The sequence below is a fragment of the Pleurodeles waltl genome, chromosome 12 (genome assembly GCF_031143425.1).
Source record: "Pleurodeles waltl isolate 20211129_DDA chromosome 12, aPleWal1.hap1.20221129, whole genome shotgun sequence".
NCBI lineage: Eukaryota > Metazoa > Chordata > Amphibia > Caudata > Salamandridae > Pleurodeles > Pleurodeles waltl.
Window position 1 is genome coordinate 522,828,968 of NC_090451.1, and position 20,355 is coordinate 522,849,322.

A 20,355-nucleotide genomic window follows, 5' to 3' on the forward strand; every position below is an offset into this window, starting at 1 on the left:
ATCCTGAAGCTATTCCCCTTAGGTCGACTACTGCCCCTGCAGTAGCCAAGGCCCTCATTGGTATCTTTACCAGAGTGGGTTTCCCTAAGGAGGTGGTGTCTGACAGAGGTACCAACTTCATGTCAGCATACCTAAAACACATGTGGAATGAGTGTGGAGTGACTTACAAATTCACTACACCATACCATCCACAAACTAATGGCTTAGTTGAGAGATTCAACAAGACATTAAAAGGCATGATCATGGGGCTCCCAGAAAAACTCAAAAGGAGATGGGATGTCCTCTTGCCATGTCTGCTTTTTGCTTACAGAGAGGTGCCACAGAAGGGAGTAGGATTCTCACCCTTTGAACTTCTGTTTGGTCACCCTGTAAGGGGACCACTTGCTCTTGTTAAAGAAGGCTGGGAGAGACCTCTTCATGAGCCTAAACAAGACATAGTGGACTATGTACTTGGCCTTCGCTCTAGAATGGCAGGGTACATGGAAAAGGCAACCAAAAACCTTGAGGCCAGCCAACAGCTCCAGAAGTTTTGGTTTGACCAAAAGGCTGCAATGGTTGAGTTCCAACCAGGGCAGAAAGTCTGGGTTCTGGAGCCTGTGGCTCCCAGGGCACTTCAGGACAAATGGAGTGGCCCTTACCCAGTGCTAGAAAGGAAGAGTCAGGTCACCTACCTGGTGGACCTGGGCACAAGCAGGAGCCCCAAGAGGGTGATCCATGTGAACCGCCTTAAGCTCTTCCATGACAGGGCTGATGTAAATCTGTTGATGGTAACAGATGAGGATCAGGAGGCAGAGAGTGAACCTCTCCCTGATCTTCTGTCATCAGACCCAAAAGATGGCTCAGTAGATGGAGTGATCTACTCAGACACCCTCTCTGGCCAACAGCAAGCTGATTGTAGGAGAGTCCTACAACAGTTTCCTGAACTCTTCTCCCTAACCCCTGGTCAGACACACCTGTGTACCCATGATGTGGACACAGGAGACAGCATGCCTGTCAAAAACAAAATTTTTAGACAGTCTGACCATGTTAAGGAAAGCATCAAGGTGGAAGTCCACAAGATGCTGGAATTGGGAGTAATTGAGCGCTCTGACAGCCCCTGGGCTAGCCCAGTGGTCTTAGTCCCCAAACCTCACACCAAAGATGGAAAGAAGGAGATGAGGTTTTGTGTGGACTACAGAGGGCTCAACTCTGTCACCAAGACAGATGCTCATCCCATTCCTAGAGCTGATGAGCTCATAGACAAATTAGGTGCTGCCAAATTCTTAAGTACCTTTGACTTGACAGCAGGGTACTGGCAAATAAAAATGGCACCTGGAGCAAAAGAGAAAACAGCATTCTCCACACCTGATGGGCATTATCAGTTTACTGTTATGCCCTTTGGTTTAAAGAATGCCCCTGCCACCTTCCAAAGGTTGGTGAATCAAGTCCTTGCTGGCTTGGAGTCCTTTAGCACAGCTTATCTTGATGATATTGCTGTCTTTAGCTCCACCTGGCAGGATCACCTGGTCCACCTGAAGAAGGTTTTGAAGGCTCTGCAATCTGCAGGCCTCTCTATCAAGGCATCCAAATGCCAGATAGGGCAGGGAACTGTGGTTTACTTGGGCCACCTTGTAGGTGGAGGCCAAGTTCAGCCACTCCAACCCAAGATCCAGACTATTCTGGACTGGGTAGCTCCAAAAACCCAGACTCAAGTCAGGGCATTCCTTGGCTTGACTGGGTATTACAGGAGGTTTGTGAAGGGATATGGATCCATTGTGACAGCCCTCACTGAACTCACCTCCAAGAAAATGCCCAAGAAAGTGAACTGGACTGTGGAATGCCAACAGGCCTTTGACACCCTGAAACAAGCAATGTGCTCAGCACCAGTTCTAAAAGCTCCAGATTATTCTAAGCAGTTCATTGTGCAGACAGATGCCTCTGAACATGGGATAGGGGCAGTTTTGTCCCAAACAAATGATGATGGCCTTGACCAGCCTGTTGCTTTCATTAGCAGGAGGTTACTCCCCAGGGAGCAGCGTTGGAGTGCCATTGAGAGGGAGGCCTTTGCTGTGGTTTGGTCCCTGAAGAAGCTGAGACCATACCTCTTTGGGACTCACTTCCTAGTTCAAACTGACCACAGACCTCTCAAATGGCTGATGCAAATGAAAGGTGAAAATCCTAAACTGTTGAGGTGGTCCATCTCCCTACAGGGAATGGACTTTATAGTGGAACACAGACCTGGGACTGCCCATGCCAATGCAGATGGCCTTTCCAGGTTCTTCCACTTAGAAAATGAAGCCTCTCCTGGGAAAGGTTAGTCTCATCCTCTTTCGTTTGGGGGGGGTTGTGTAAGGAAATGCCTCCTTGGCATGGTTGCCCCCTGACTTTTTGCCTTTGCTGATGCTATGTTTACAATTGAAAGTGTGCTGAGGCCTGCTAACCAGGCCCCAGCACCAGTGTTCTTTCCCTAACCTGTACCTTTGTATCCACAATTGGCAGACCCTGGCATCCAGATAAGTCCCTTGTAACTGGTACTTCTAGTACCAAGGGCCCTGATGCCAAGGAAGGTCTCTAAGGGCTGCAGCATGTCTTATGCCACCCTGGAGACCTCTCACTCAGCACAGACACACTGCTTGCCAGCTTGTGTGTGCTAGTGAGAACAAAACGAGTAAAGTCGACATGGCACTCCCCTCAGGGTGCCATGCCAGCCTCTCACTGCCTATGCAAGTATAGGTCAGTCACCCCTCTAGCAGGCCTTACAGCCCTAAGGCAGGGTACACTATACCATAGGTGAGGGTACCAGTGCATGAGCATGGTACCCCTACAGTGTCTAAACAAAACCTTAGACATTGTAAGTGCAGGGTAGCCATAAGAGTATATGGTCTGGGAGTTTGTCAAACACGAACTCCACAGCACCATAATGGCTACACTGAAAACTGGGAAGTTTGGTATCAAACTTCTCAGCACAATAAATGCACACTGATGCCAATTTACATTTTATTGCAAAATACACCCCAGAGGGCACCTTAGAGGTGCCCCCTGAAACTTAACCGACTGTCTGTGTAGGCTGACTAGTTCCAGCAGCCTGCCACACTAGAGACATGTTGCTGGCCCCATGGGGAGAGTGCCTTTGTCACTCTGAGGCCAGTAACAAAGCCTGCACTGGGTGGAGATGCTAACACCTCCCCCAGGCAGGAGCTGTGACACCTGGCGGTGAGCCTCAAAGGCTCACCCCTTTGTCACAGCCCAGCAGGGCACTCCAGCTTAGTGGAGTTGCCCGCCCCCTCCGGCCACGGCCCCCACTTTTGGCAGCAAGGCTGGAGGGAACAAAGAAAGCAACAAGGAGGAGTCACTGGCCAGTCAGGACAGCCCCTAAGGTGTCCTGAGCTGAGGTGACTCTAACTTTTAGAAATCCTCCATCTTGCAGATGGAGGATTCCCCCAATAGGGTTAGGATTGTGACCCCCTCCCCTTGGGAGGAGGCACAAAGAGGGTGTACCCACCCTCAGGGCTAGTAGCCATTGGCTACTAACCCCCCAGACCTAAACACGCCCTTAAATTTAGTATTTAAGGGCTACCCTGAACCCTAGAAAATTAGATTCCTGCAACAACAAGAAGAAGGACTGCCTAGCTGACAACCCCTGCAGAGGAAGACCAGAAGACAACAACTGCCTTGGCTCCAGAAACTCACCGGCCTGTCTCCTGCCTTCCAAAGAACTCTGCTCCAGCGACGCCTTCCAAAGGGACCAGCGACCTCTGACTCCTCTGAGGACTGCCCTGCTTCGACGACGACAAGAAACTCCCGAGGACAGCGGACCTGCTCCAAGAAGACTGCAACTTTGTTTCAAGAAGCAGCTTTAAAGAACCCTGCAACTCCCCGCAAGAAGCGTGAGACTTGCAACACTGCACCCGGCGACCCCGACTCGGCTGGTGGAGAACCAACACCTCAGGGAGGACCCCCGGACTACTCTACGACTGTGAGTACCAAAACCTGTCCCCCCTGAGCCCCCACAGCGACGCCTGCAGAGGGAATCCCGAGGCTTCCCTTGACCGCGACTCTCTGAAACCTAAGTCCCGACGCCTGGAAAAGACCCTGCACCCGCAGCCCCCAGGACCTGAAGGACCGGACTTTCACTGCAGAAGGGACCCCCAGGAGTCCCTCTCCCTTGCCCAAGTGGAGGTTTCCCCGAGGAAGCCCCCCCTTGCCTGCCTGCAGCGCTGAAGAGATCCCTTGATCTCTCATTGACTTACATTGCAAACCCGACGCTTGTTCTAACACTGCACCCGGCCGCCCCCGCGCCGCTGAGGGTGAAATTTCTGTGTGGGCTTGTGTCCCCCCCGGTGCCCTACAAAACCCCCCTGGTCTGCCCTCCGAAGACGCGGGTACTTACCTGCAAGCAGACCGGAACCGGGGCACCCCCTTCTCTCCATTGAAGCCTATGCGTTTTGGGCACCACTTTGAACTCTGCACCTGACCGGCCCTGAGCTGCTGGTGTGGTGACTTTGGGGTTGCTCTGAACCCCCAACGGTGGGCTACCTTGGACCAAGAACTGAACCCTGTAAGTGTCTTACTTACCTGGTAAAACTAACAAAAACTTACCTCCCCCAGGAACTGTGAAAATTGCACTGTGTCCACTTTTAAAATAGCTATTTGTGAATAACTTGAAAAGTATACATGCAATTGAAATGATTCAAAGTTCCTAATGTACTTACCTGCAATACCTTTCAAACAAGATATTACATGTTAAATTTGAACCTGTGGTTCTTAAAATAAACTAAGAAAAGATATTTTTCTATACAAAACCTATTGGCTGGATTTGTCTCTGAGTGTGTGTACCTCATTTATTGTCTATGTGTATGTACAACAAATGCTTAACACTACTCCTTGGATAAGCCTACTGCTCGACCACACTACCACAAAATAGAGCATTAGTATTATCTCTTTTTACCACTATTTTACCTCTAAGGGGAACCCTTGGACTCTGTGCATGCTATTCCTTACTTTGAAATAGCACATACAGAGCCAACTTCCTACACTAACAAACACTTACCTCCGCTGGAACTGTTGAAAATTGCACTGTCTTGTTTTAAAATAGCTATATGTAATTTGTGTGAAAACTGTATATGCTATTTTGCTAATTCAAAGTTCCTAAAGTTCCTAGGTGAAGTACCTTTCATTTAAAGCATTACTTGTAAATCGTGAACCTGTGGTTCTTAAAATAAACTAAGAAAATATATTTTTCTATACAAAAACCTATTGGCCTGGAATTGTCTCTGAGTGTGTGTTCCTCATTTATTGCTTGTGTGTGTACAACAAATGCTTAACACTACCCTCTGATAAGCCTACTGCTCGACCACACTACCACAAAATAGAGCATTAGAATTATCTTTTTTTGCCACTATCTTACCTCTAAGGGGAACCCTTGGACTCTGTGCATACTATTCCTTACTTTGAAATAGTGCATACAGAGCCAATTTCCTACATAAAGTGCCTGTGCTCTCTCCCCTACAACTTGGTATAATTGGCTTATACCTGTTTGGCCTATTTACTTTACCTGTAGGTTCCTTGTAAAGTGGTATACCATATACCCAGGGCATGTAAATTAAATGCTACTAGTGGGCGTGCAGCGCAGATTGTGCCACCCTCAGAAGTAGCCTTATAACCCTGTCTCAGGCCTGCCACTGCATGGCCTGCATGTGCAGTTTTTTGCCACACCGACTTGGCAGGTCAAACTACTTATCAAGGCCCAAACTCCCTTTTTTCTACACCTAAGTCACCTCTAAGGTAGCCCTAGATGGCCCTATGGGCAGGGTGCTGTGTATGTAAAAGGTAGGACATATTTTATTATGTATTACGGGCCGTATTTATACTTTTTGACGCAAAACTGCGCTAACGCAGTTTTGCGTCAAAAAAATTAGCGCCGGCTAACGCCATTCTGAAGCGCCATGCGGGCGCCGTATTTATTGAATGGCGTTAGCCGGCGCAAGCAGACCGGCGCTGCCTGGTGTGCGCGAGAAAAACCACGTACACCAGGCAGCGCCGGCGTAGGGGGAAAATGGCGCATGGGCGTCTTAAAATGGGGCAAGTCAGGTTACGTCGAAAAAATCATCGTAACCCGACTTGCGCCATTTATTTTCGACGCCCATCCCCCATCAACATGACTCCTATCATTGTAAAGATAGGAGTCATGCCCCCTTGCCCAATGGCCATGCCCAGGGGACTTCTGTCCCCTGGGCGTGGTCATTGGGCATAGTGGCATGTAGGGGGGCACAAATCAGGCCCCCCTATGCCACAAAAAAAAAAAAAAAATACTTACCTGAACTTACCTTAATGTCCATGGGATGGGTCCCTCCGTCCTTGGGTGTCCTCCTGGGGTGGGCAAGGGTGGCAGGGGGGGTCCCTGGGGGCAGGGGAGGGCACTCTGGGCTCATTTTGAGCCCACTTGTCCCTTAACGCCATCCCTGACCCAGGCGTTAAAAAGCGGCGCAAATGCGCCGTTTTTGGCCACGCCCACTCCCGGGCGTCATTTTTGCCCGGGAGTATAAATACCACGTAAAGGCCTGGGAGTCATTTTTTAAGACGGGAACGCCTCCCTTGCATATCATTAACGCAAGGAAGGGGTTCACGCTAAAAAATGACGCACATTCCGGGAACTTTGGCGCTAGACGCGTCTAGCGCCAAAGTATAAATATGGCGTTAGTTTTGCGTCGAATTTGCGTCGAAAAAAACGACGCAAATTCGGCGCAACCAGAGTATAAATATGCCCCTACATGTCCTAGTAGTGACAAACAGCCTATTTAATTTCTCACTACTGTGAGTGCTGCTCCTCTCAAAGGATTGCATTGGAAATGCCCAGACATATGTCTAAGTGGCATCTTCTCATCTATAAAGAATAGCATGGGCATGTTTAGTATGTCTGGAATAGAAGTGAGAAATCCCGCATACTAGTTACTTGTGTAGGTAAATTTTACATTACTATTTTAGAAATGCCACTAGAAAGTGGGCATCTCTCTGTGTTTGTAACTCTAGTGCTTTTGCAGCCTGACTCCAATCCACGTCTTTAGCAGAGTGACAGCTCCACTTGATGCATTCTTTACAGACAGCCATCACACAGGAGGAGCTGGGTGTAACAAAAGAAGCGTCTGCACACTGATAGTCTTCTTTGGCTGCGGAGAGAGAGGGTTCTTTACACCTTACATGTGACTAGGCTGGCCTGCCCTTTAGGAGGCTGGCCTGGCTTGTAGTGGGTACCAAGGGGTACTTACACTCTGTACCTGGTCCAGTTATCCCTTATTAGTGTAGAAGAGGTGTTTCTAGCAGCTTAGGCTGATAGAGGGTAGCTATAGCAGAGCAGCTTAGGCTGAACTAGGAGACATGCAAAGCTCCTACTATACCACTGGTGTCATATGCACAATATCATAAGAAAACACAATACACAGATATACTAAAAATAAAGGTACTTTATTTTTATGACAATATGCCAAAAGTATCTCAGTGAGTACCCTCAGTATGAGGATGCCCAATATACACAAGATATATGTACACAATACCAAAAATATGCAGTAATAGCAAAAGGAAGTAATGCAAGCAATGTAAAGTTACAGTAGATTGCAATAGGAGCACTTAGGTATATGGGCAACACAAACCATATACTCCAAAAGTGGAATGCGAACCACGAATGCACCCCAAACCTATGTGAGCTTGTAGAGGGTCGCTGGGGCTGTAAGAAAACAGTGAGGGTTAGAAAAATAGCCCACCCCAAGACCCTGAAAAGTAGGTGTAAAGTGCACCTATATTCCCCAGAGAGCACAGACGTCGTGATAGGGGAATTCAGCAAGGAAGACCAACACCAGCAATGCAACCAAAGTGGATTTCCGGACGAGAGTACCTGTGGAACAAGGGGACCAAGTCCAAGAGTCTTGACAAAGTCGAGAGTGGGCAGATGCCCAGGAAATGCCAGCTGAGGGTGCAAAGAAGCTGCCACTGGATGGTAGAAGCTGTGGATTCTGCAAGAACGAAGAGGACTAGGAACTTTCCCTTTGGAGGATGGATGTCCCACGTCGTGAAGAAGCTTGCAGAGGTGTTCCCATGCAGAAAGACTGCAAACAAGCCTTGCTAGCTGCAAGGGTCGCGGTTAGGGTTTTTGGATGCTGCTGTGGCCCAGGAGGGACCAGGATGTCGCCACTTGGATGAGGAGACAGAGGGGGCCCCCCGCAAGTCAGAAGCAGACAGCACCCGCAGAAGTACCGGATCAGGCACTTGGAAGAGGAGTGAACCGGAGTCCACCCAAAGACACAAAAGGGAGTCCCACGACGCCGGAGGACAACTCAGAAGGTTGTGCACTGCAGGTTAGAGTGTCGGGGACCCAGGCTGGGCTGTGCACGAAGGAGATCCTGGAAGAGTGCACAGGAGCCGGAGCAGCTGCAAATCACGCGGTACCCAGCAATGCAGTCTAGCGTGGGGAGGCAAGGACTTACCTCCACCAAACTTGGACTGAAGAGTCACTGGACTGTGGGAGTCACTTCGACAGAGTTGCTGAGTTCCAGGGACCACGCTCGTTGTGCTGAGAGGGGACCCAGAGGACCGGTGATGCAGTCTTTTGTTGCCTGCGGTTGCAGGGGGAGGATTCCGTCGTCCCACAGGAGATTTCTTCAGAGCTCCTGGTGCAAGAAGGAGGCAGGCTACCCCCAGAGCATGCACCACCAGGAAAACAGTTGAGAAGGCGGCAGGATCAGCGATACAAGGTTGCAGTAGTCGTCTTTGCTACTTTGTTGCGGTTTTGCAGGCGTCCTGAGCAGTCAGCAGTCGATCCTTTGGCAGAAGGTGAAGAGAGAGATGCAGAGGAACTCTGATGAGCACTTGCATTCGTTATCTAAAGAATTCCCCAAAGCAGAGACCCTATGTAGGAGGCTGGACTGGCTTGTAGTGAGTACCAAGGGGTACTTGCCCAGTTATCCCTTATTAGTGTATAGGGTGTCTAGCAGCATAGGCTGATAGATAATGGTAGCTTAGCAGAGCAGCTTAGGCTGAACTAGGAGACGAGTGAAGCTCCTACAGTACCACCTAGTGTCATATGCACAATATCATAAGAAAACACAATACACAGTTATACTAAAAATAAAGGTACTTTATTTTTATGACAATATGCCAAAGTATCTCAGAGTGTACCCTCAGTGAGAGGATAGGAAATATACACAAGATATATATACACAATACCAAAAATATGCAGTATAGTCTTAGAAAACAGTGCAAACAATGTATAGTTACAATAGGATGCAATGGGGACACATAGGGATAGGGGCAACACAAACCATATACTCCAAAAGTGGAATGCGAACCACGAATGGACCCCAAACCTATGTGACCTTGTAGAGGGTCGCTGGGACTATTAGAAAATAGTGAGGGTTAGAAAAATAGCCCACCCCAAGACCCTGAAAAGTGAGTGCAAAGTGCACTAAAGTTCCCCAAAGGACAAAGAAGTCGTGATAGGGGAATACTGCAGGAAAGACACAAACCAGCAATGCAACAACGATGGATTTCCAGTCGAGGGTACCTGTGGAACAAGGGGACCAAGTCCAAAAGTCACAAGCAAGTCGGAGATGGGCAGATGCCCAGGAAATGCCAGCTGTGGGTGCAAAGAAGCTTCTACTGGACAAGAGAAGCTGAGGTTTCTGCAGGAACGACAAGGGTTAGAGACTTCCTCTTTGGAGGACGGATCCCTCACGCCGTGGAGAGTCGTGCAGAAGTGTTTTCCTGCCGAAAGACTGCCAACAAGCCTTGCTAGCTGCAAATCGTGCGGTAAGCGTTTTTGGATGCTGCTGTGGCCCAGGAGGGACCAGGATGTCGCAAATTGCGTCAGGAGACAGAGGGGACGTCAAGCAAGACAAGGAGCCCTCTCAGCAGCAAGTAGCACCCGGAGAAGTGCCAGAAACAGGCACTACAAGGATGCATGAAACGGTGCTCACCCGAAGTTGCACAAAGGAGTCCCACGTCGCCGGAGACCAACTTAGAAAGTCGTGCAATGCAGGTTAGAGTGCCGTGGACCCAGGCTTGGCTGTGCACAAAGGATTTCCGCCGGAAGTGCACAGGGGCCGGAGTAGCTGCAAAAGTCGCGGTTCCCAGCAATGCAGTCTGGCGTGGGGAGGCAAGGACTTACCTCCACCAAACTTGGACTGAAGAGTCACTGGACTGTGTGGGTCACTTGGACACAGTTGCTGGATTCGAGGGACCTCGCTCGTCGTGCTGAGAGGAGACCCAAAGGACCGGTAATGCAGCTTTTTGGTGCCTGCGGTTGCAGGGGGGCGATTCCGTCGACCCACGGGAGATTTCTTCGGAGCTTCTAGTGCAGAGAGGAGGCAGACTACCCCCACAGCATGCACCACCAGGAAAACAGTCGAGAAGGCGGCAGGATCAGCGTTACAGAGTTGCAGTAGTCGTCTTAGCTACTATGTTGCAGTTTTGCAGGCTTCCAGCGCGGTCAGCAGTCGATTCCTTGGCAGAAGGTGAAGAGAGAGATGCAGAGGAACTCGGATGAGCTCTTGCATTCGTTATCTAAAGTTTCCCCAGAGACAGAGACCCTAAATAGCCAGAAAAGAGGGTTTGGCTACCTAGGGGAGAGGATAGGCTAGCAACACCTGAAGGAGCCTATCAGAAGGAGTCTCTGACGTCACCTGGTGGCACTGGCCACTCAGAGCAGTCCAGTGTGCCAGCAGCACCTCTGTTTCCAAGATGGCAGAGGTCTGGAGCACACTGGAGGAGCTCTGGACACCTCCCAGGGGAGGTGCAGGTCAGGGGAGTGGTCACTCCCCTTTCCTTTGTCCAGTTTCGCGCCAGAGCAGGGCTAAGGGGTCCCTGAACCGGTGTAAACTGGCTTATGCAGAAATGGGCACCAAATGTGCCCATGAAAGCATTTCCAGAGGCTGGGGGAGGCTACTCCTCCCCTGCCTTCACACCATTTTCCAAAGGGAGAGGGTGTAACACCCTCTCTCAGAGGAAGTCCTTTGTTCTGCCATCCTGGGACAAGCCTGGCTTGACCCCAGGAGGGCAGAAACCTCTCTGAGGGGTTGGCAGCAGCAGCAGCTGCAGTGAAACCCCAGGAAAGGCAGTTTGGCAGTACCAGGGTCTGTGCTACAGACCACTGGGATCATGGGATTGTGCCAACTATGCCAGGATGGCATAGAGGGGGCAATTCCATGATCATAGACATGTTACATGGCCATATTCGGAGTTCCCATTGTGAAGCTACATATAGGTAGTGACCTATATGTAGTGCACACGTGTAATGGTGTCCCCGCACTCACAAAGTCCGGGGAATTGGCCCTGAACAATTTGGGGGCACCTTGGCTAGTGCCAGGGTGCCCTCACACTAAGTAACTTTGCACCTAACCTTTACCAGGTAAAGGTTAGACATATAGGTGACTTATAAGTTACTTAAGTGCAGTGTAAAATGGCTGTGAAATAACGTGGACGTTATTTCACTCAGGCTGCAGTGGCAGGCCTGTGTAAGAATTGTCAGAGCTCCCTATGGGTGGCAAAAGAATTGCTGCAGCCCATAGGGATCTCCTGGAACCCCAATACCCTGGGTACCTCAGTACCATATACTAGGGAATTATAAGGGTGTTCCAGTAAGCCAATGTAAATTGGTAAAATTGGTCACTAGCCTGTTAGTGACAATTTGAAAGAAATGAGAGAGCATAACCACTGAGGTTCTGGTTAGCAGAGCCTCAGTGAGACAGTTAGGCATCACACAGGGAACACATACTTATAGGTCACAAACTTATGAGCACTGGGGTCCTGACTAGCAGGGTCCCAGTGACACATAACAAACATACTGAAAACATAGGGTTTTCACTATGAGCACTGGGCCCTGGCTGGCAGGATCCCAGTGAGACAGTGAAAACACCCTGACATACACTCACAAACAGGCCTAAAGTGGGGGTAACAAGGCTAGAAAGAGGCTACTTTCTCATACCCTAAATAGCCAGAAAAGGAGGTTTGGCTACCTAGGAAGGAGGATAGGCTAGTAACACAGGTAAGAGCCTATCAGAAGGAGTCTCTGACGTCACCTGCTGGCACTGGCCACTCAGAGCAGTCCAGTGTGCCAGCAGCACCTCTGTTTCCAAGATGGCAGAGGTCTGGAGCACACTGGAGGAGTTCTGGGCACCTCCCCTGGGAGGTGCAGGTCAGGGGAGTGGTCACTCCCCTTTCCTTTGTCCAGTTTTGCGCCACAGCAGGGCTGGGGGATCCCTGAACCTGTGTAGACTGGCTTATGCAGAGATGGGCACCATCTGTGCCCATCAAAGCATTTCCAGAGGCTGGGGGAGGCTACTCCTCCCCAGCCCTGACACCTTTTTCCAAAGGGAGAGGGTGTAACACCCTCTCTCTGAGGAAGTCCTTTGTTCTGCCTTCCTGGGCCAGGCCTGGCTGGACCCCAGGAGGGCAGAAACCTGTCTGAGGGGTTGGCAGCAGCTGCAGTGAAACCCCGGGAAAGGCAGTTTGGCAGTACCCGGGTCTGTGCTAGAGACTCAGGGGATCATGGAATTGTCTCCCCAATGCCAGAATGGCATTGGGGTGACAATTCCATGATCTTAGACATGTTACATGGCCATGTTCGGAGTTACCATTGTGACGCTATACATAGGTAGTGACCTATGTATAGTGCACGCGTGAAATGGTGTCCCCGCACTCACAAAGTCCGGGGAATTTGCCCTGAACGATGTGGGGGCACATTGGCTAGTGCCAGGGTGCCCACACACTAAGTAACTTAGCACCCAACCTTCACCAGGTGAAGGTTAGACATATAGGTGACTTATAAGTTACTTAAGTGCAGTGGTAAATGGCTGTGAAATAACATGGACGTTATTTCACTCAGGCTGCAGTGGCAGGCCTGTGTAAGAATTGTCAGAGCTTCCTATGGGTGGCAAAAGAAATGCTGCAGCCCATAGGGATCTCCTGGAACCCCAATACCCTGGGTACCTCAGAACCATATACTAGGGAATTATAAGGGTGTTCCAGTATGTCAATGTGAATTGGTGAAATTGGTCACTAGCCTGTTAGTGACAATTTAGAAAGCAGAGAGAGCATAACCACTGAGGTTCTGGTTAGCAGAGCCTCAGTGAGACAGTTAGTCATCACACAGGGAACACATACAGGGCACACTTATGAGCACTGGGGCCCTGGCTGGCAGGGTCCCAGTGACACATAGACTAAAACAACATATATACAGTGAAATATGGGGGTAACATGCCAGGCAAGATGGTACTTTCCTACATGCCCTCGCACAATTGACTGATTACCCCCAAGGGTGTTGTGCTCGACTTGAAAGGACTCCTTTGAAGTTACCCCCTGAACAAAGGCATTTTTGGGCATAGGTAGAGGGGCTCTGCCCCTTGATAGGGGAGCACTTGTGGAACAGGGACTGAACCTCTGCCAGAGGGACTGCTGGACTGCACAGAAAACTCATATGGACTGCTCTTCTTGTGTTGCCCTGCTACCTGGTGTCTGCTGGGTGGCCAAAAAAACTAATCTGGATTGATTTTCTGCATGTTACCCTGCTGACTTTGGTTGCACTAAGTACACCAAGGACTGCCAGGAGGAAGCCACGCTTCAATTTCTTGCTTATGTGGGCTGGCCTGCCTGCTCCTGCCCCCCCCCTTTTGTGCCCCTGTGAGTGCCTCCCAAGGAGCCCAGCGCAGGGAGAGCACTGTTTTCCTGCTCCTTGGCATCACCAATAACCAGTTTGTGGGGAAGCACTGTGTGAGTGTAGTTAACGCCTGAAGAGCGTTTCATGTTTTACTTCTATAGTGCAGGGAGAACGGTGTTTTCCTGCTCCCCTTTGGGCAGCTTACTCGTGAGAATGGAACGGGTGCCGCAGTCCAGATCTGGCTGCCCACTCCGATCTGTTTTGGAACTGTGTTCGCCACCCCTCCCCGCCGGTGAGGAAATCACATGGGCAGCCCGCCCATCATTGACCCCAGCCTGCTGCCCCCTTGCTTGCCTGCATTGACTTGAGCAGCGCACGTCAGGAATCTCCCTAGTGGGCCGTACCTCTACAAGGAGGAAGGCTGTGGAGTGGCGAACAGTGCTCCCTTGTGTCCCTGGGAGCTGCTGTGCGGCTGGAGGAGAGTCCGACCCGCTGGGATAGGCCAGCGCAGCTCTCTCTGATTCTTCCGCCTCGGGGCCGCAACTTACTCCCGGTGTCTTCAAAGGGCCTTGGGGGTGGGGGGAACTTGCATCGCCCACCCGTGACACCTTCGTGGGCGACTGAGGTTGTGTCCTGTTGTGGGTATTCCCTGCCCATCAGGGCTGAGTGGCAACGGCTGCACCGCACGAACACGGGCAGCGGCCGCCTTGGATCACTCTGCAAATGTAGAACCAAACAAGTTCCCCCCCACCACCCCACTCCCCATCTCCTGGCACATATCATTGATGGCCTTGTTCTTTCTATTATAAGTCTTGCTCACAGTACAGGACAGAAACCTCAACGGAGACCCCGTCCTGCTGAGACTCATTTACACCGTGTCATGTAAAAGGAGTGCAGGAGCTCCTGTGTGAATGGGGGCATTCCAGTTACTGCCTCCTACAAAATAGAGGTGCCGATGAGCGGTCTATGGGGTTGTGAAGGTGCCTAGTGTTTTTGAGTGATCCACCATTCACTTGTTTTTGTTTACAGTAGCACGGACACACAATGGTCTCTGTGTAGCAGGCTGTGGGGGAGATGGCCACTTGGACTACAAGTCATCACTGTGTTCGTTTGCCCTCAGTGTTCTACCTCATTTTCAGGATCAGATCACATGTCTTGGTTACCCTGTGGGGAATAACAAGTGTATTTCAGGATCTGCCTAGGAGACATTCGAAGGGTAATGTTTCCTGATGACCTATGCAATATGGAGATGTCCAAACCTAGTTTGCATTTATGATAATAATGATCTGACAACTGCTTGCTTAGCAGACTATTACTGATTTGTGTTGTTTTTGGTCTAATGATTTTTATACAATACAGATTTTTTTTATATAACTTGTTGGAAAGTCTCTTCTTGTGGTGTATTTATCGTGTCACTGCTGTGAGTGTGTTGTACAAACACTTTACACAAGACCTCTGAGGATAAGTCGGTCTGCTCTGTGCCAAGCTACCAGCGGGTGAGCACAGGTTATCTTTGGTGTGTAACTTACTTACCCTGACTGGAGTGGTGGGTTCTGCCTGGCTGAGGTGCCTACCCTAGCCAACCATAAATCCCATTTCTAACAATATGGCACTGCACATTGTACATCTCATTGATGCTACACAGAGTGCAACAAGAGGCACATGAGTAGTCAGCCTGGCACACATGGTCACATTCTAGCCTGTGAGGAGGGAAACTATGGTGAATTACAGAGAAAACTGTGCACATGAGGTTCTTACCTGCTACTCTGAAACACCATAGAGCTGTATGGATGTGTGTGTAGATGAGGGATAGGACCTCATCTACTATCCTCTCCAGCTCATCTGGAGAGAATTTAGGGGCCCTATCACCTGCAGGGCGTGGCATAATTGTTCCCAGAGGCGGTACACAGCAGCTCAGGTAGTGGAGGTCTTACTGGCAGCAGTGTCAGGAGTCAAATGAGTGAATCTGCAGAACATGGAGGTCACATCCGCCACGTACGCAGTAATCAACGCCAGTGGACACATAGATTGGCCCACGACTGGCAACAACATTAGCCTATGGCAGTTGCAACCGTCTCCAGCCATGAAGACTTTCGCTGGCGGTCATGTGCGATTCCTAATGTCCAGTGGAATAGGTCAGGCAGACTCCATTTTAGAGGCCTTAAATGAGGTATTGGGCTTCACAAACTGCATCACTCCTCCTGAAATGTTGTTTTGAGCTCACAAACATGTTTATCCTGTCTTGTCATGTAGGTCCTAATACTCAAGCACCATTGTAGTATGTTGCAGGGCACAGATGGCATTCCAGAGTGGGGCACATTCCACACCTGCCAATGGTCATTTTGGTGGTTGGGATATCCAGTCACATTTCGAGGAGCAATTGTGATGCACGTCTTTGAGTTTGGTCCAGATACATGTTGTGGACACGAGTGGAAAACCATGGGGGTCACATGTGAACCTTGTGTGGTTTGCAGCTGCAATGTGTCCTGGTTGCCATATCTATCTTACCTTCTGAAATGTGTTATCCATGATATCATTGACATGCATCATGTATGCTGTTGTGGACACAATGACTAATGTTAGAAATCATGTCTTGTCATACATAGGTACCCTGGGAGAGGGAGGATGCAACAACCACCTGTCTGCTGTCTAGTGCCAGACCTTCAGACCATGGAAGAATTCCACATAATCCTTCTTTACCGTCTGAATAGGCAAACAGTAGTGGACTTGTGTTGTTCAGTTGGAGCCAGATCTGAAGCCAGCTATTTTGGTTATCCAACCAGCATACCACCCATTGTAAAAGTCATGTCAATATTGCACTTCTTTGACACTGGGTCCTTCCAAGATACAGTAGTCCTGTCAGCTGGCATGCCCCAACCAGTCTGGTGTTGAAGGATGTCCTTTCAGCAATGTTGAAATACCTGGACAGCTACATCCAGTTTCCCCGACATCAGGATTTAGCCCATGTGAAGGCTGACTTTTATGGTTTTGCACGTCTCCCAAATGTGGTGGGGGCCATTGATGGCACACATGTTCACTTGGTCCCACTGCATGCCAATGAATAAGTATACTGCAACAGAAAGAACTTCCATTCCATCAATGTGCAAGTTGTCTGGCGGATCTCTACATTTCACAGGTCTGTGCCTGTTATCCGGGTTCAGACCATGATTCCTTCATAATGCAGGCAGCATCATACCCCAGCTGATGTCACAACTGTACCCAGAGAGGGCCTAGCTGGTGGGTAAGTCACACCTGTCCTGTTTGTGTGTGTGCAATGTCAGGTGCTACAATCATGAAAAGAGTGACTCGTTGCACATATGTCCCATTCCTTAACAGGAGACTCTGCATATCCAAACCATCCTTGATTGTTGATGCCAGTAAGGAATCCAATTAAGCCAGGGAAAAGTCTGCTTCCATGAGGCCCATGGAAGAACACAGCAGGTAATGGAGCGGGCTTTTGGCCTCCTAAAGGCCAGATTTAGGTGTCTGGACTGGACAGGTGGAGCCCTCCTCTACTCACCTGGCAAAGTGTGTCAGATCACTGTGGCATGCTGCATGCTCCACAGAATTGCCCTGTGGAGGAATATCCTGTATATCCCACAGGAGAGGGAGACTGCAGTGTGACAGGGTAAGACTCATGAAATGCCAAGTGAGGATGACAGCAATAAAGAGGAAAGAGTTGACTTGCAGGAAGATCTCATCAATTGCTACTTTTCATGAGTGTAAATATGTCATGTGATGTAATGACTGACTGTATGAAGAACTGTAGTTATTTGAATGTGTGGAGTAAAGGGTTTTGCAAGAACTAGGGAGCTGATACTCTGCAATATTCAGCTAAAGGGTGCTTGAAGGGTTAGTCTTTGACATATCCCGACATTGATGCAGCTACTTTGTTTGTGTCAGTCTAATTGCAATGAAATTTCCTTTCCAGATGCTTGATATATGATTTGTGTAATAGGTATGTTTTCAAGCCTTGTTTTGTCTTTGTACAGTTACCTTCACCAGGAAATCCTCATGTGTGCATTTCAGAGTTGTGACACTGGCATGTATCTGATGCAGTTCTAACATACAAAGTGGACATGGATTGCTCCAGGTAAAGTAGGTCACAGATTTGGTGTGTATGAGACCTGTGCCAAGGCAGCTTGAACAGTGTTTGAGTGGAAGGTCAGAGGTGCACATTGGACTTGTTAAGTGTGCTGTGTTGGGGTGATTGCATCATGTGTGTCACCATGTGGGCATGAAATATGTTGTTATCAAGTGCAAGCAAGGCATTCACTCTTCACATAGGTTAAACACTCTTTTTGAATGACCTGTATGTAGCTGTAGGTGTGTTTCATCATTGCAGGCCACAGTGCCTGTGCCACAATACTGACATATGTTTGTGTCATACCACCAGATGCATGGTCATTGGATTATGATGGGCCTGTGATCAGGGACAGTTGTACTGCCCTTTGTCTGTACCGTGGTTTATGTTATGTTGGATTTCTTTAATTTTGTATGTGATAAGGCTCAAGCTGGTGACACCATTCACTTTTTTTGTTTGCCTATCCTAGAGAACAAAGTCTGACAAGGCCAATCCTCCAGTGGTCTGGGGGGCTGTACCTTGGTATGTGTACCTTGACACAATATAAGTCAGCCATTCTTGGCCATGACAGTCCAGACATTTCAACAGCCTATGTGCAGTACACAGGAATAAAATGAGCACACACTTGCAGCAATGTGTTTGTATGTGTTGGTAGTAATCATTAGCAGGACACTGTACCTGTAACATATTGTCTTCCCTATTTGCTTCACATGGTCTTACATGTATACATGGCAAAATGTGGAATAGAAGCAAGCAGACACTGAATTTGTGATAGGTGGATTTATTGAGCATGATTGAAAAGAGCAGTGAAGGGTTCAGTCATGGTGGATGCAATCACTGGAGTAGATGCCACACCAGTGAAGTCCAAAGTCCAGTGTACTCCTGTTCTGCTTTCCCACTTATCTCCTATCGGAGCTTACAGAACCTCTCTGGAATGCACTTCTGATTTTAAAGAAGACATTTATTGTTGTTAATTCCCCACCCACAAGTTCCTGAGAGACGAAATTAGTAGATTGGAAGCACACGTTTAAAAGTAGTCGCAGCAATGAAAGCAAAATATATCACAGTACTTCTCAGTTGCAATGTACACAGCAAATATATATAACATAACTGCAAAGCAAAGCATAAAAGTCAAATTCATCACCGTATGGGCAAGGCGGTAGGGCCTAAACTCAGCTTCATCTTTCTGGGGTCTGCAAGTTGATGTCTCCAGTCAACTGCGAGAAAGAGATTTTCTACCCAAACGGGAGACTGGCAACTGACGTCAAGCCTGAAGCCAAGCAGATTCAAATCTAACTCACTGTAGCCCAGAGTCATCCTTAAAAGCAAACTCAGTGTGAGAGACGAATAACCTTGGAGAGGGGCCAGTTCTCCTGAGCAAATTCGCTCTCCGACTGGATTGTGAGGTAAACACAAAATCTACGTGCTCTTATCAGCTAGGATCTGGTGTGAAGAAAACAGCCTGGTCCATCTTGTGGAAAAACACAGCTTGGAAAAACACAGTTCCTCTGTAATGCCTCAACTGCAATGTCTAACCCTACGTTAAAGCCAATAGGCAGCTTACCTAAATATCAAATGTAATGTCTAATGTCATGTCAAAGCCAATAGGCAGCTAAACTGAATACAGAATGTAATGTCTAATGCCATGTCAAAGCCAACAGGCAGCTAAACTGAATACAAAATGTAATGGCTAATGCCATGTCAAAGCCAATAGGCAGCTGAACTGAATACAAAATGTAATGGCTAATGCCATGTCAAAGCCAATAGGCGGAATGGCTAACTCCATGTCAAAGCCAATAGGCGGCTAAACTGAATACAGAATGAAATGGCTAACTCCATGTTAAAGCCGATAGGCAGCTAAACTGAACAAAACATATAGCTGGTCATTCCGACCTCGGCGGTCTTTTTTCCAGACCGCCAAGGCCGGGGGAGACAGAATACCGCCATTGCCGGCGGTATTCATGCCTCCCTATTCCGACATTTCTGCTGGGCCAGCGGACGGTAACAGCGTTACCGTCCGCTGGCCCAGCAGAAATGGCACATCAACATTGCCGCTGGCTCGTAATAGAGCCGGCGGCAATGTTGATGTGCAGAGGGTGCAGTAGCACCCATCGCGCATTTCACTGCCCGAAATTCGGGCAGTGAAATGCGCGACGGGGCTACACCTGGGGGCCCCTGCACTGCCCATGCCAAGTGCATGGGCAGTGCAGGGGCCCCGTGCGTCCCCTTACCGCCAGCCTTTCCATGGCGGTGTCTACCGCCACGGACAGGCTGGCGGTCGGGGACCTGGCGGGTAAATGGAGGGGCCGGCGGTATGGCCGTGGCTTTTGCGCCACGGTCATACTTGCTGGCGGGACACCGCCGGCCGCCAGGGTCGGAATGACCCCCATAATGTGCAACTGGTGAACATTGAGCAACTAATATGCGCAGTGGTGAAACCCAAAGTCATTGGCCAAACACAATTAATAGCATCACAACTCCTCCCATTGGAAATGGAAGGTGGTTGAAGAACAGTTAACAGAGTAGATATGTGGCACACAAAGGAGGCCATTTTGGAAGAGGTAATTTGCTGGTAATGGTGAGTGTCTTGCAATCCGCACCACCTGGAGTCTTTGCTGGATGTCCCCACTTGCGTGGTGGATGGGGGGGA